Source organism: Ovis aries, chromosome 22, assembly GCF_016772045.2.
Source record: "Ovis aries strain OAR_USU_Benz2616 breed Rambouillet chromosome 22, ARS-UI_Ramb_v3.0, whole genome shotgun sequence".
Classification (NCBI taxonomy): Eukaryota; Metazoa; Chordata; class Mammalia; order Artiodactyla; family Bovidae; genus Ovis; species Ovis aries.
Window position 1 is genome coordinate 36768515 of NC_056075.1, and position 5720 is coordinate 36774234.

Sequence of the window (5720 nt, forward strand, 5' to 3'; positions counted from 1 at the left end):
TGTTGAAAATACTCGTCAATGGGAAAAAAAAAATGCGCTCAGAGAGGTTAAGTAACTTGTACCAGGTCACACAGCTGGAAACTAGAAGAACCAGGACTTGAACCCATGGGGTCTGATTCAAGACCCAGTACTTCCAGATCATCTTGGCAGCATTCATTATCAACCCATTCCTGGGTAAAGCTGTAATCATTCTCTTCATGACACAATCCATGAAGAAATCTTTTAGAGCAGTGGTTCTCAACCTTGGCTGCACATTAATATCACATATTAAAAGAAAATACCCATGCTTGGGTCCCATCGATGGAGATTCCATTTTAAGGGCCCAGGCATCAGCATTTTTCAATTCTACAGCAGTGAATAGAATAGGTAATCCTAATTCTAATGGTGCTAAAATCCTGGCAGAATCTAGTAGAATCCCCAGGTAATTCTTGTGTATAGCCCCGACTGAGAACCAGTGATCAAGGGATTACCACCTTTGCCCAGGCTCCTTTCTCTAAGCTCAGTGTGAGGAACCCCGCTGGCTTCTCTTGGCCAAGAGTCTTGCAAAAGATGACACGAGGCATCTGAATCTGCCTGAAAGTTCTAGACTTGAGAGGCAGTGGAGCACAGTAAGAAATGTGTGGGCACTGGAGTCAGCCAGACCTTGGTTCAAATTCCATCTCTGCTCTTTATTAACTGTGTAACCTTGGGCCAATCACTTACCTTTTGTGACTGTTGTGCAGATTCAATGGAATGATACAAGGAAAGACCCAGGCATATAAAAGTGATCCATCAATGATAGTTGCTGTTGGTTTTTGTTGTTGTTAGTACTATTACACTGGAAATGACTACTGCCAGGAGGCATCAGTAATGAAAAAATTGAGTTAGGAAAAACATTTTTTATTAGTCAAATCATTCCTACTTTTATTACTTAGCATTTCATTTACAGCTATTTATATTGCAATTAGCTTGGCAATCATATTTCTCATTCATGACAACTGGGTGAGGAAGGGTTACATTATTACTCCCATTTTCTAGATGAGGAAAATGCAACATCTCCATCTATTCTGTCTCCAGCTCCTATGATTCTATGATTAAAGGCACCTGCAATCATGTTCATTATTCCCTATGAAAAATTATATTCCACACAGATGGGAACTGCAGGAAAGAAGAATTAACAAGCACTTGATAGCAACCCTGAAATAACATCTAAATAATCACTTTTGAAGATTAAAGTCATGGTAAACAGGTTCTAATTTATATAAAGGTGTTGGAAAGGATTAAGAAAAAATGAATCCATCTTTATTCATCCCCATTCATTTAGGAGATGTCTGACATAGCTTAGAAAATCTTTTTGAAATGCAGACTGAAAAATGATTAATTTCCTCTACGAAGGATCTTCAATTAGCAGATAGGAACAGACTAACAAGTCCTGGTATTTTATCTTGACTCAGAGCTACAAGTAGTACAGATCTGACATGATGAGACCCAGGTCAGTGCTTCTCACTCAATTAAGGTCCGTGAGAAACCCGTGGACGTGGGCAAGTGGTCTGTAATTCCAAACGCACACCAAACACACCCCCGACACTGAAGAATGGCTTGCCTGTAAATGTATTTTTGTCATATGTACAAAATTTCCATGAATGAAATACAAATGCCTCTAGAGGGACCGCTGAATTCATAGACACTATGACAGTCACAGCCACTATTATATGGGCTGTGGAGGGGGAGGGGGCTGTCTCAATTTTTTGTTGTTTAAAAGGAGTCTTCATAATGAAAAAGGTTAGGAAACACTGATCTAGTCCAACCCTCTCATTTCATTCACGAGGTCCCAGAAGATCTTGGAGATCGCTGGGACTCCAATCTGAGTTTTCTAATTCCCAGACAAATGGTCCTTGTCCCACACTGTCCATCCTTTCCAATGAGGAAAATGTAACAATGGGGCGAGTGCCCCATTCTCTAAAAGAGGAGAGTATAGTTCTACCCTCTCTTGCTGGATATGTTCCAGAACGTTCTACATCACCTGAGCTTTTCCTTCCCTTCATTTCCCTCCCCTCATGTATTCCCCATCTTTAGGGTGAGGTGCACTCAATCTTTTTCAAGTTCTGATGCTCTTTAAGTGCCCTTGGACATTTAGTCTCAAGATGAAATGGAAATACAGTCACCAAGGTACTGACACAAGACGTGTTAAGTCTATAACTTATGTATATGCATAAATGTATTTTACAGCTATAGCCCTAATATTTCTAATATCTATGGAAAAGAAGAAAATTGGAATATTCACGAATAATAATTGTATTTACTCTGGATCTATCAATACCAATAGGCTATCAGACCCCCAGCATACCAACTTTTCAAAATGCTTTCATCTATTATTATTTCAGTTCAGTGTCCCAGTGGTTCACTAGGATGTAAGTGCTACTGAAGTGCCAACAGAACTTAAGTGGCACGAAGAGAAGAAATGTTACCCACTTTATTCACTGTGTTTCCTCCAGGGCCTAGAACAGTGCCTGACACATGGTAAGCATTAAATAAATATCAGCTGATTGAGTGAATGAGGGAAGCAAACACTTACTTACTTATTAAGCCTGCCTGTAGTTTTCATTTGAGAAGATGAAATGATCCATAAGGGAAGAACTGAGTTCCTAAAAATATCTTTTCTGTCTTCAATTCTCCTACAACATTTGATCTAATATCTTTCTCTCAAAAATTTTTAATGTAACGCTTCAAAGTGACAGAAGTGATACACTCATTTCAGGGAAATCAGATACTACCAATATACAAAAGAAGAAAACAAAAGACCCTATCACCTAAGGATGACACAATTAACATGCAAATGTATATGTTTTTAGACTTTAACCCATGCATATGTACACACACATCTAACAGAGTCCCCAGATTTTCTGCACTAGACTCTGGGATGTGCACTTTTTTCTTGTTTCTCTGTCTTTTTCGTTTGTTCCCCCTGTCCTAGATAAATTCATTCCTGAATATTTAGGTCCTGAGTTCAAGATGATTGGTTTCTCTTTTCCTTCCAGAGAATTTATCTATTCTCATGCAACAGTAAATTCTTTGTGGATGCCTTCCATCTGCATCGTCAGTCCTCCGTTTCCTCTGGGATATCCCAAGCTCCACACATCTAAAACCAAATGCACCATGTTCCCTTAATCAAAACCAGATCACTCTCTCACTTACCACATTTCTGTCGACCAAAAAAGAATTCTACAAGTTATCCTCTAGAGTCATCTTTGGCTCCCCAACCTTACATCCAACCACTCAGGGATTTTTATCCTCTCTTCCTATTACCTATCTCATCGTTCTCTTCCCATTGCTACCATTACTGTTTAGGCCCTTACATCTATGTTTGTTTGTTTGTTTGAATAACGAAACACTCAATAAGCCTACCCACTGCTGCCAGTTAACCTCCTCCAACACCACTTCCATCTTGCCCAGTCTATATTTATAAGGTTGGGGGTGCTCCCCACTCTTACAGAATGGTATTCCAGTTCCTTCATGATCTCACCTCAGACGACTTTTCCATTCTTATTTCTCATTGTTCCTGAAAATAGAGGCTTTGCTCAAGCCAGCCTGGTGTACTCATTACTCACTAACCACAAAACCTTTATGAGTTAAGTGTTTATTATGTGTAAAATACATCCATTCATTCAACACATTTACTGAATATCTATTATGTCAGATAAAGTACTGATGCTGGAAATGCAGTGGTGAACAAGACAAAACAAGTCCCTGTCCTCAAAAACCTAATAGGCCATTAGGTCAGAGAGGGAAGGCTCTGAGACATCATGGTCCCAGCCCAGGATGCTTCCAATCTTCCAGTAAGACATCACAGGAGTCAAGACATCCCTGAGGGCTGAACTCTGTGACCCACACTGCAAGCAGGGAAGGAGTTCAGTAGAAAGGAAGGGCTGGCCACAGTGAGAGCTATAAGCGTGGGGCATGGCTGTTTTGAAGATGTGAGACTCAACAGAAATTGAAGGATGGGTGCATGAGAGAAGGGGAGGCTTCTATCTAAAGAGATATGAGGAAAGGTGCAGGGAGGAATGGAAACAGCTGCAACAGCAATAGCTTATTTTGAGTAAAAGTTCTCTCAACACCTATTCAGCAGAGGACATGTTCTGTCCCTGTGGGAGGCCCAGGCTCTGCTGTACTTGTGAAGATGACTCAGACTTGGCTTCACTATGGAGGGATTTCCATCTACCAAGGACAAGGTAGGCCCATGATGATCAATCACAACCCAGAAAGTGAGATGTTCCATTAGCAGCAGTTCCCAACCTTTTAGCACCAAGGAGAGGTTTTGTGGAAGACAATTTTTTCACGGACTAGAGGTGGGGGGAAAGTTTTGGGGTGATTCAAGCACATTACATTTATTGTGCACTTTGTTTCAATTATTTCTATCTCAGCTCCACCCCAGATCATCAGGCATTAGATCCCAGACGTTGGGGACTCCTGCATTAGAGAACTGGAGAAAACACCCAGAGTTCAGAAGGAGATACACCTCTGGGTTCTTTAACAATATTTATAAAATCACTTTATTTTTATACAAATAACGACCTCTATTGCAAATAACTATCTTGTTTCAAAGTGTTTTCTCACTCACTTTCTCATTTTATTCTGACTTGTGAGTTAGAATAGTTAAGATTAGTTAGTAGTTAGTAGCAGAGTAGTTAAGATTGTTTTCCAGACGAGCAAAAGTGCAGGATGAATGTTTTGAATGGTCTGCTTAGGCCAGGTACAAGGACAGAGGGGAACAAGGACACCGGGTCCATCTCAGCCCTTATCTGCAACAGAAGAATCTAGAACAGAGGGCGCACACTAAGAAGCTGTATAAGTGCATGTGACACCTGGCAGGTGTAATGAAGCCAAGCAGGCAGTCTGGATTTAAAAGGGGCAGGACGCAGGCAGCCTTTGAAGAAGGTTCTGGAGAAGGAACGTGACCCAATGACAGTTCTCCATTCCTGCTTCTCCTCCTCAAGTCTTGCCTGTTAACACCTCCACCCTACGCCCGGTCCTTAAGGTACATCCCAAATTCGGGGGGGGGGGGCACTGTTCTTCCTTCTACGGTAAAATTTCACCTCACTAATCTCCCAGAGAAGGGCGAGTAGCCGGTTCTCTGCTGGACATCGCGGTATCCACAGCCAGCACACTGCTCGGCTCAGGGCAGGTAAACATCAGCCGAAGGAAGGAACTGCGGAGTCCTCTACAGCTTAGGGAAGGACACCCAGCGTTCTTACACCCTCCACAGGAGAGGGGGCCGGCACAGGCCGCCGCCCGGCCCGGAAGAGCTCCCTGATCGCGAGGAACGAGGGGGAAAGTGGGGAAGGCCTGATGGCCCGAGTCCCAGGGCCACCTGAGAACTGGCGCCACCCGGGGTTCGAGTCCCCAGCTGGAAGCGGAGGGGCTAACCCTCTCTCACGTCTCCGCAAAAAGCGCTTCGTGAGAGTGTTAACCGTTTTCCCATCTGAAAACCGTCAGGGAAACACGTCCTGGAAAACGACGCCAGGTCGGCGCTTGTCTCAAGAGTAAATAAGCCCAAAACCCGGGGGGGTCAAAACCTCAGGGATAGGGAAAGAGGAGGGCGCAAGAGCCATTCGCGTCTGCCGCAAGCGGGAAGAACCCAAGCCAGGAAGCCTCGCGAGATCTGAGGTCGGGATTCTCGCTGCGTTGCCTAGCGACAGGGAGGACGCTCGCGGGCCCCCAGGCTAACCCCCGCTTGTAGCCTT

At 43.4% G+C, this 5720-nt stretch overlaps 1 protein-coding gene across 1 annotated transcript in view; it reads right to left on the minus strand.

The window, feature by feature from the left end:
* Positions 1–5720, minus strand: part of HSPA12A (heat shock protein family A (Hsp70) member 12A) — a 178037-nt gene that overhangs the window by 172149 nt on the left and 168 nt on the right. The gene's annotated exons all lie outside the window — the stretch shown is intronic.